The 11,832-nt window shown below is 38.8% G+C and overlaps 1 protein-coding gene across 4 annotated transcripts in view; it reads left to right on the top strand.

The window, feature by feature from the left end:
* The first annotated feature begins 346 nt into the window (after positions 1-346).
* Positions 347-11,832, top strand: part of EYA2 (EYA transcriptional coactivator and phosphatase 2) — a 165,187-nt gene continuing 153,701 nt past the window's right edge. For 2 of the 4 annotated variants that reach the window (XM_075571297.1, XM_075571293.1), the window contains exon 1: positions 347-720. The gene's annotated coding sequence lies outside the window, so the exon portion shown is untranslated. The remainder of the gene's footprint in view (positions 721-11,832) is intronic. The other 2 variants (XM_075571296.1, XM_075571291.1) reach the window with 2 other exon arrangements.

Here is an 11,832-nt window from a genome sequence, read left to right as displayed (position 1 = left end):
CACCCCCTCCTCCTCCTCTGTTGCTCTCGGCGGACTCCCATTTCTTGCTAGATGCGGTTCTGGTTTTTGCTCCAGTTTGGATGTATTTACCTCTCATGATCACTTTGAAGCAGTCTCAAGTTTAGTCCTGGAACTGTCAAACAACACAGATGAAATGTCTACAGTGGGAAAAGGAAAGGGGGACAGTTTTATGTGGCATATAAAAAGTTTTAGTCCCAATGTCCCATGCCAGATCCCTCTTTGTAGAAAGGGTTAAGAAGCACTTAAGGTTTTGGAGACCTGTCTGTTAAGGATTGAAAGCCTATTCAAGCCACCCCCTTCCCTCTCTCTCTCTCTGTCTCTCTCTCATACACCCTCCCCTCTTCTCTCCAGAGCAGTGTGTCCCTCTCCTCCCTCCTGCACTTAGTATACAGGGCAGTCACCACACCAGCACCTGGAGGAATCACCCCCCAAACAAACCCTTTCTCTGGTTTATCTTTTGCTGTTCTCCACTGAGGGGGAGTCAAATAAACTTCACAAATAAGTGCAGGCTTTGAACCCAGCCTGGGGAGGTCTGTGGTCTCCAAGCTCTCTCCTTCCCTGCTCAGTGTGTGGAACCAGCAGAGAGTCGCAGCAGCCTGAGCCCTGCCTGAGGTTCACATTGACTTCTGCTTCTTTAGTGACTTCAGCAGCTGCGGCCAGTTGGGTGGAGACAAGGTGGCAATCTTCCCCCAGACAGTGGTAAGTCACCTCTGAGCTTCTCGCCTCTCGGTGTATTCTGTGGGGATCTGCTTTGGTGCCTGGATTTGATGTTGTGTTTGTGCAGAACAGACCTGATCCTGGGGTTTTAAGGGTTGTCTGCGACCCAGGATGTGAAAGGGAAAAAAATGATACTTAAGAGGTTGTGACCAGCAAGGAAACTGTATTTATTGATACTTTTTTCTTCTATGTTTGTGGCTATGGATTTCAACAAAATAAAGTTACATTAAGTATTACATTATTTACATTATACAATTAGCCTACTTCTTAATCATCATCTTTATTATTAATTATAATTATATTCTGTATATATATTTATATGTATATATATATATATACACATACACACACACACACACATATATTTAGCTGATGCATAAAGTCTGGATATGGTACACTTTGCATTGAGCACCAGTTTTTCAGTTGAAATGGGAGTTTAGTTTCATTTTTATCTTTTTATATTCTTTAATTGTCCTATTTTGAATTTTCAGGGAATTTCACCATTACGTCAGTAACATTTTTTTCCCTAAACCCTTTTATTGTTTCGTTTCCCAACTACAAAAGAAAATGATGCCTTTCATTCTTGAACATCTTAAACAGTTCCCTTCTAGAATTTTATTTTAGTTTGCTTGAAACTTGTATTCCACTTTAAGATGTTTCATTTTAACAATGATTGTAGGCATACAGTAAATATATTCAGTACTACCAATTCCTAATCTTTTATTATGGATATTGTCATTTTTTTTATTTGGCATTTTTAATCATTTGCATTTGCATTTTACTTGCTGAAATCAGATAATGCATTTAAGTTGAACCCAAGGAAAGCATCTGATGGGCTAATATACTGTACATGGCTAATTCTGCTGTACCCAAAGATTTACTGTTTACTGTATAGACAAAGTCCACTATTTGGTCATATCAGTATTAAACATTCTGGTTTTATTTGAAAAGATGATCTAGTGCTATACATAAACTAAGCATACATAAATATTGTGGGGTTTTTTTTTTACTCTGTATAAATAAAAAAATAAAATAAAAAACATTACATAAATAATATAATTAAATTATAAATAAATCGTGTTTAAAGTTGAAAAGATGTCAGTTCTATTCAACATTTTAGAGAAATTACCAATTGCCAGCAATGCAGAATTTATAGCACTCATTAAACCCCCAAATAGAAAGAATTGCTGTAATAATGATCAGAACTTATTGCATCCTGTAAGATTGTACTCGATAACTTTGACTAATATTGCCTATTATTACCATCACATTGTAAAATCCACAATTTTGCAAAGGGACATTTGGGAAAGCACACAGACTTTAACATATATCCCTTCCAATGACCATATAATAACTGCAATATAAAATACACAGCATTTGCAGATTAACTCACAAATCCACTTTGCAATAAGAGCAGTAATCGTTCTATTACAGTGCAATTAATAAATACAATTCAATAATAGTTTATGCATGTCAGGGAGTATTGAATAAAGCTGTTAGTCATGTTTTAATCTATAGCAGAGCTTTTTAATCATTTTTAACTTATGTTTAAGTCAGTGGAGGTAATAAAAGAAAACTATATTCACAGCTGCTCATAAGATGAATTTTCTTTAAGTGATTTAGTGAGCTTAAGAGGCTCCTGAGTTTTACAATACTTCTAGCCTTTAATAAGAAAGTAACAGCAATTTTGCTTCCATAACTGCTGTATTTCCCACTCAACCTATTCATTTCACAATATCCCCGGATAAAATGGGATTTTAAAATGCATATATAGTATTTAGCCGTTAAACAAAAGAGTTCAGTAGATGAAGTCTAATAATTATCATGTACATTTACAGAGTGCTAATTTATTGCAAACTGTTTTTGTTTATGATTTGTGTTCAAATATTTGTGCACATTTTAATAAAAATTATACATAGTTTTATTTGGTAGTGAGAAATCCTTTCTTATTAAAAGTATTTTTTTTTAATAATTAAGGCACAGTTGAATATTAAAAATAAGCAGAAATTTTTTTTTAAAACGTTTTTTTTTAAACGTGGAACATATGAGGATTTAGGTTAATCCAATATTGCTTTAATAATATTTTGCAGGTGATTTGATGTGTATTGTCAGTTTAGTTCCCTAATGACAACTGAAATATTTCTGCGTATTCTTATCAAAAATGTGCTATCTATTTCCACAAGTTTTTACAGAATATAGCACTCACAAAATATCAATAAAACGTACTCTACAGAATTTACCGTCTCATTTTATCCTCCAAGATGCATCAGTTAAAACAATGCATGTAAATGCGTCATCAACAATTAATTCTGTCTCTTACGTATAATAAAAAATAAACCCTGAAATGTACCATTTGTAGCTGGAAATATTTTAATTATTGTATTGCACATACATTAACTTATAATAATAGTGCTAGCATAGAACAACTACGTGTGTGTGTGTGTGTGTGTGTGTGTGTGTGTGTGTGTGTGTGTGTGTGTGTGTGTGTGTGTGTGTGTGTGTGTGTGTGTGTGTGTGTGTGTGTGTGTGTGTGTGTGTGTGTGTATATAGCTCCTCAGTTTGTGTATATGAGTAAAATATTAACTTAATGAAGGGGTAAATTCCTAAAAGCTAATATATATATATTAACGCCAATTAAAAACATTTAGTTTCATGAAAAATGATTTCACAATTGTATTTTCTGGATATAATTCCCCAATTCCCATATGCGGGACTGGAATTGCTGTTGCGCAGATGAGTGACACCGTATCATTGGAAACGTCCCTGTCATAGGATGAGTGGGCGCATACGGAGAAGTAAGGGGCACGCATACGGAGAAGTAAGGGGGACGTATACGGAGAAGTAAGGGGGACGTATATGGAGAAGTAAGGGGGATGTATATGGAGAAGTAAGGGGGACGTATATGGAGAAGTAAGGGGGATGTATATGGAGAAGTAAGGGGGACATATATGGAGAAGTAAGGGGGACGTATATGGAGAAGTAAGGGGGACGTATATGGAGGAGGCTCAACGATTTTAAAAATAGGACAAAATCTGCTAGTATTTAACATGCACGTTGTTATAATTAGGTATTTAGGAGATTTACAGATAACACTACTCTGGTTATTAGAAACAAAGAGGGCTATTTATTAAGGCTTCAAAACTGGGGGGTAAGACTGGTTCCTAAAATAAGGAACAGATTTTTCAAAGCACAAATGCCAGTGGGCAGTAAATAACATCATTTCAATCTGGTGCCGTTTTATAACGCCCATTTTGACCCTCACCGCTGACCCACTTTTGCAGCTGGAAGACTGAGAAATAATCTCCACAAACATAGAAATGTGCATTAACATTGAAATCCTATTGCTGCGGAATCATTTTAATATTTCAAATGAAAAAAAGTGTCATAGATATTTCATACAGGGGATGTACTGTAGATACATTCACCCCACAATTTAAGGAGAAAGAATGAAACATGGTCTTGGATTGTTATAAGGTTTAAGTGCTAGGTTTTTGAAGAATGCATTCTTTGTTAAAAGAGGAAGATGCTGGATTTGGTCAAACAAACGTCCCCGATGCTTAAACTAATGCGAATAGACCAGTGGGTTTAGCAAACAGTAGGTTGTTGACAGACAAGAAACCCCATCACAAACAGAAGACTTTTGCTGTCTCCTTGTTACTGTTAAACGCTGGGAAGTCCAATGGGAAGAGACAATCGCTTGCCCCATAATTCAGCAGAAACAATGCTTCGTTTTCTTTATTTATAGATCTTAACTCATCTAATGGTGTTTAACAAACACGCTGTCTTAATCAGGTGAAGAAAAACCAACCAATTAGGTGGCAAATAATTGCGTGACAGTGGACAGCCACATTGTCCCAAAGGTGTTGACACTAAAAAAAGGTTCTAATCTTTGTTCAAGTGAAGCAGCTCTCCTAGATTACTGTGTACCATTAAATGTGTTAAAATAAAGACTTCTGTGTTCCTTTCAGCACTTTGATAGGTGTGGAAAGGAACACAATTTAGGAAGGTCATGACTTAAACAAAAATCTTCTACAACACATTTTTTTTGTTAAAGACAACGTTTAAAAAAAACAAACCCATTTTGTATGTTTTCCGTAGTCATCCCTACTGTTCTGCTTGTGAGTTTCTTAGGAATGATAAATATAGGACTTCCCTTCCCTCTTGCAGAATATATTGGTTTTGCTGATAAATCCAGATAATATCATTCCTAGGAGGAAAGTGAAAATCCGAATATTTTAGGAGGACCTTTTTGGGAGAAAGACTGCAATGTTAAACTGTGTCCGCGTTGCTTTGCAATAGGGTCTTTCAGGGGTTTTTATTATACACGATGCTGAAAATCGCGTCGCGGAAATCGGCAATACTGTAATGCACACCGTTCCTCTATTTTTATACTTGCTATACTGTTGAAATGATATTGTCATGATTCAATCATTTTGCAGTTGTACAGCCTATAGCAATGTGTTCAGTTTTGCCTCCAGCAGCAAAGAGATTAATAGAGGTTTCAAATCAAGAGCATAATTTAATAAGTCTAAAGAATGAAGGTTTTTTAACCCTGTTGCCGTGGCATGCGTATGCTGGATACTGTACCACTCAAGGGATTAATTGGTAGGATTTTAGCTTGTAGCCATAGAACAATGTTGAGTGAAGACATGTCAGTCTGAGATACAGTACTGGATTCATGCAATCTAAACCAGCAAACTGTCTCTTCGACTCCTAGGATGGGGAATATAGCTTAGTGTTGACATAATCAGTGTGAGATCAGATTGACGGAGTACAATTCACTGGGTTGCTTTATTTCAGAAATGAAGTATTGCATGTAATTTAATGAATCAGGAATATTGACATCTTGAGCTCATGCAGCATATTGTATATAGCACAAGTATGTACTGTCAGGTTCGTAAGCCATGTTTCTTGCATGTTTCTGCTTGTACGGGTAAGGTCATAGTTTAAAGCCCATTGTGTATTTAGGGGGACATTTTTTTTTCACGATGATGATGTATCTATATACTTCCAAACGCCCACTGCTCCTTCATAGGAAATATAGGCGTCAGAAACCAAAAGCTTAGTTGATATGTTAAACTGCAATAAATAACGAATAAAGGAAACACTGCAGAAAAAAACATGCATCCACTCCTGGCATCCCTAATAATGTTATAATCATATGGAAACTGGTGCTGATCTAAAAGGGATTGGACCCAGTTCCCCTAAATCCCTCCCCCCACCACATAAATAGTCATGGGTTTAATGGCCAAAATGTGCAGATCGTCATACTTACCAACCCAAGTAATTCCCCATAATTCTTTTTATTTCTCGTGCTATGTGGATAGGGTTAGGGGGACACAGACAGATCTTGGGGATTACCGTATTGGCACGAATTCGGGCCAATATGGTAAATTTTTATTATGCTCCATAATAGTCTCTGGTCACTGCTCTTTCATGGCCTTCTTCTGTATAGCCGGTAAGGGGCCATTCCTGGCCAGAAATTCCCATGGAAGTCAACAGAGATTTTCTTCTGAAGACGCCTGGAACAGCCACTTTTGGCTATATAGAATTACCCCCTTTCATATTTTGCAGTCACACTCATTATTGCTTCGTAGCGCTTGGGATAACGTATATGTGACTGCCCTCGTTCACTCGAACCCGGTATAATATATCACGGTTATGTATCGGGAGAGAGGATGTGTACGGACAAAGAGTAGACACAATATTCCCATTATCTGTTAGTAATAAGGTATGAACATATGATGTTGCAGTGAGGAATGTGGGCTTAGTAACGTGGTAGTTTTAGGGTGAGAAACAGAAAAAGACTAATGACTGCGACCCCTTTATAATAAAGACGTATATAGCGTTACAGGGATTACTTCATGCAATAGGGAACCAGGTCCCAGGGACAGCAAACTGTGCGACTGGTCATTCCTTCATATTTGTTGATGAAAAATATTTTCCTCTTCTTTAACCTCTTGACTGCCAGGGGGACATAGCTGGCGTCATGCGGTAAGGAGGTTCATTGATTGGCAATTAAAAATATGTTGATATATTGGTGTAATTATATTTGTTGTCTATTTAATGATACACTCAGCGTGTGCGTGTGTGTGTGTATATAATACTGATTGAACCACCTGTGCTGAAGCAGGGATATCCTTAAAACCCGACCTGTTGGGGGGGTGGGGGGGGTCTGGAGCTCCTCTGTTCTAGTGTTCTCAACCTCTGTAAGCCTTCTCCTGGGAGAAAGTACCATTGAAATTCTATTTCTTGATATGCATTCTTCACTGGCCCGACCCGAACAGAACATTCACAACCGGACAGAACATTCACAACCGCACCGAACATTCACAACCGGACCGAACATTCACAACTGGACCGAACATTCACAACCGGACCGAACATTCACAACCGGACCGAACATTCACATCCGGACCGAACATTCACAACCGGACCGAACATTCACAACCGGACCGAACATTCACAACCGGACCGAACATTCACAACCGACTCCAGTCATTCCCAAAAATTGTTTGGCTTATTTTGCTGTATGAAGGGGTTATTATTTTGCTGTATGAAAGGCTTATTATTTTGCTGTATGAAGGGGTTAGAGGGCTCTCGTCGTAGTTCATGCAAAGGTCTTGGGGTTTACATTCTTAATATCCTATATAACGTTGGCACCCTCCATTGCTATCAAGCTCCCGGTACAAATCCACTTAGGGTGTAACTTACCAGTCTCTCAGCTGCAAAACTGGGGGCAAAAATGGCAAATAAAACCACACCACATTTCTCAAAGAAAAATCTCTTGACTGTTTCCAAGGGTTTTTTCCCATTTGACTAACCTGCTATATTACGTTTTCTTGTAGGGTTTTTTCTCAGTGCATTTGCAACCGGAAGACTTTAATAAATAGGGGGCTATTATTGACGAGCGTTTCTTTATAGTTATGAAGCGCATTACTGGCTACAGGAGCGTCATATATATTAAACGCCAGTGGTGAACGTGCATAACTGATAGCACACTAAGTAAATGAGAAGAGCTTTCTGCTACTTCTGGTCGGGATATTCATAGTTAATTCATAGTAAAACATGGAAATACGCTGACATTTCCATAAATTAGTGGCATTTAAACACGCACGCGGAAAAAAAGCTTCACAGACGTCCTGAAATAAATAAATATATATATATATATACACCGTGTGTCATCAGGAAGGCCTTCATCCACCAATGAGACGATAAGGGCTGAAGATGATGGTGTGTGTGTGTGATCATGTGCAGGAGGGTGGGCATATATGTACAGTAGATAGCATTTGTATAACATTTTAACACGAATAACACCATCGCTGACAGCGTCTGATGTGTAGCGACCAGGTGGAATGTATGGTTGTTAAACCACGCCCATTGCGTTACTTATCTTGATGTTTTTCTGCGTTCGTTTTCTCCATCACCTTAAAGGTGGCGGATGTCTTTTTTTTTTTTTTTTTAAAGCGCAAAATACTAGCGTAGCGTGCGCCAAGTTGTAGAACAGTTGAAATACACTTAATAAATATGTCGCATTTCAGACAGAAAAAAATGATAATGCGTCCGCGCAAAGCGAAAAAATAGGTGAAAAACGAGTTTTTATAGCTAGCTGTCCAACGTTTAGCAAACGTTCTATTCCGTCTTTGTCATTTATTTATGTTTATTTCTATCTAATACCATACCTTCCTGAAACCTTATTCCGCTGATCTGACGCTTTCATCTATTCCAAACCTTTTGTGTTACAAGATGTCCAGCCTGTAGAATTCCAACAGAAATGGTTCTGGAATTAGTTGAAAATGGAGCGTTTCCCCCCAGAATCTCCAGCTGCTGTTTATATAAGATCCCGCAAAGAATTGATGCAGTCTTCATTCTATCATCGGGTGAAGTCACGTTCCCGCTGTTAACGCAGCTGTCTTGCACATTTTTCTTCTGCTCGCAATTAATTGTTTTGGCAAGTGTAACAATTATATCAGAAACTCGGGAACACATTCAGTTCATTTTATCAGTGGTGGAAAGGGCATGAAACATTACAATATAACGGGGTTTATGGATCAAGAGAGGAGTCCGGGCTGACATTTGCTTAATAAAAATAGCTTTTTTTCCCTGCCTGAAACATGACATATTTATGACGTTTGGGGAATTTGGGGCACGGAGTAAAAGACTAACACAGAAAACCGCACACTTCTTAATACATAGACCGGCGCCAATACGCAAATATAACTCCGCCCACTTTCTCCATAAATCCCTCATCTTGTCACAGACTTACCTAAAAATGGCGCAGCTTTGATTGACACGTGGACTCTGCCTGGCGCAGGTATATTTCAGTGCAAGTTGTGACAAAGTAACTTGGCGCCCAAATGTTGCCTTCGATACAGAGACCATTGGGTTAACTTTGTCAGTGGCGGACAGTGCATGAAACTCTACAATAGTACAGAATTCTAGGAGCTGTGCCGGGTTCTGCGGAAGGGTCATTTAGTTGTAAGTTCAAACACCTTTTAATGGAGCAACGTAAAGTTTTAATTCATTTGGTGGGTCCAGGAGAGGGATTGAACTTGGGAACACACCGAGCATTTCGAGTGGGGGGTTTTAGTGTAGGGTGAGGTGCGGCATCTGGGTCAGGAACAGCTACTCGTGACCTCGGGACCCATTTCCACAGTGGCCTTGTGACTAGTGACTAATAATGTAACCCAATGTAATTGCAATGTGTAGTTCTATTAGTTACACGTATGTAGGCATTGTGTAATTTAAGCTCTATATAGAATTTAAAAAAACTACATCCAAAATTACGATCTCCCCCAATTTTTTGCCACTTAAGGTATAAAATAATTGAAGGACAATTGGTGTAAAACGTAATACAGGCATACCCCGGGTTAAGGATACTCGCTTTAAGTACACTCGCGAGTAAGGACATATCACCCAATAGGCAAACGGCAGCTCACGCATGCGCCTGTCAGAACGTCCTGAACAGCAATACCAGCTCCCTACCTGTACCGAAGCTGTGCGCAAGCGGGGAGACTATAGAGCCTGTTACACATGCGTTATTTACATCAGTTATGCACGTATATAACGATTGCAGTACAGTACATGCATCGATAAGTGGGAAAAGGGAGTGCTTCACTTTAAGTACATTTTCGCTTTACATACATGCTCCGGTCCCATTGCGTACGTTAATGCGGGGTGTGTATGTATGTATGTATGTATGTATATATGCGTACGTTAATGCGGGGTATGTATGTATGCTAATTTAGTAGTCAGTGGCATCTTTATTCTAGTAACAGTTGAGTACATAGTGGTATTATAGTAACATGACTAATACTTTTACGTGAATAAAATATTTGCACAAATTTCGCTGGGGAAAATAATGTCGTTGTTAGGGTTTCAGTCTTTTTAATTCAGAAATGTAGAGCATTAGAAGATATTTATTCCATACTTTAACAGTATTTTAAATACTGTAGCAAACGACAAAATCCTGACACAGGTAATAATTACCATAAAACATCTTAAATGTACATTCAAAATGTCGCTCATTTATGTAATTGAATGAATTAGGGTAAAAGTTCTATTAAGTAACGGATTACCATAAATCAGATAAGGAAGATAATGTGAGCTATTTATGAAGTAGAACATATATTAGTTACATTTGACAGTAAGACATGTTTAGAATATACAAATCAAGTGTTAAAGAATCACGGTATTTTCACCCGCTGTTACCTGGAGCAAGAAGAGGCGATAGGAAAGACTTAACTATTTTCATAATAGTGGGATATAACATTTTGTGTCTCACGCTATAACCTGTCCTGTTTCCCTCACCCTCTGGCTTAACATATTTGTATAACAACAAGGTTTAAAGTGCATCTAGATATTATAGAGGTCATGTTCTCCTTCTTACTAAGCGCCAATCTGGCGTGTCATTCCGTGGCGTGTTTTCCGAGGCGTGTCATTCCATGTTGTGTGTCAATGGCAGTGAACGCTGATTTGGGGTACGATATTCTGCATGGGCCCACCCCCCCTTAATGCTTTGCTAATCCCTTCCTTGGTAATTCCTTTTTAAGTTTTCCCTGGCTCTAGGAAAACTTCCGTCCTAATTGGGAATAAAGCAAACGGAAAAATGTGCGCTGTTTTGTAGGCCCCTCCCATCTGGCAGTGCGAGCGGAAGTCCGCGCGCTGATCAGCGGTTTATTTCGCATCCCTTTTTTTTCCCTTAAAGAGATTATTTTTTTGGGCCCTTTCCAGCGCTTTAAAAAAATTAAAATAATGTAATATTTGAGATTAAGATTTTACGGGAGATATAAGACTTTGAACGATTACGTGTCCGGGAGATTAAAATGGGAGTTCTCCCCAGTACCCATTGCAACCGATAAATTGCCATGTCAACTTCAGAAGCTAAAGATGAAGAAAATCATGATTTTTAGCACACAAAAAAAATAAATATAACAAAATAAAAGCTGCAGGAAAATGGAACGAGGTACTAACACTGCATGAGTTACATTTCTGGAGGCGATTTCTACTTTCAAAGCAGCCAAACTACTATTTTAAGCTCCCTCCCCCCCAAAAAAAATTCTTGCCCCAATTTTAACTTTGAAGGACTCTTTAAATGGTCAGACTTTGTGGTGCTCTGAAGAGATGAAAATGATATTCCAGTGCAGAATACTAGCCCGGTGTTATCGATACGAACTGTCGCACGGAACCCTGGAATGGCGCCATGATTAGAACGCTCTCCCAGAAATCGCTTCATCCTGCAGGGGAATTATATGCAGCTACAGTACTCGTCCCATTCCATGCTGGTATCTCGGGTTAACCCCTTCTGCGCCCACGAGGGGCCCCTGCGCCACTGCCGGTGTGCAGTCTCTCCGGAGAAGGCCTACTGACAGGTTAATAACACACGGAGGCAATTTGAATGCACATGAAAAAGGAAGGGAACGTTAGAGGCATTTCAGTTACAGAAATGCAAGAAAATTGCTCTATTTTTGCTGCAATTACCTTGTTTGGGGTCTCCTGTTCCCTAAAGGTTCATCTTCCAACCCACTGTATAACATGACCTTCTGGGGGGGCGTGTTATCTCGCAATGAAAAGATGTTGGTGATTAAGTTTGCA

This window comes from Ascaphus truei, chromosome 15 (assembly GCF_040206685.1).
Source record: "Ascaphus truei isolate aAscTru1 chromosome 15, aAscTru1.hap1, whole genome shotgun sequence".
Taxonomy (NCBI): Eukaryota; Metazoa; Chordata; class Amphibia; order Anura; family Ascaphidae; genus Ascaphus; species Ascaphus truei.
The sequence above is the reverse complement of the archived record's forward strand: the minus strand, read 5'-3'. Positions and strand labels throughout refer to the sequence as shown.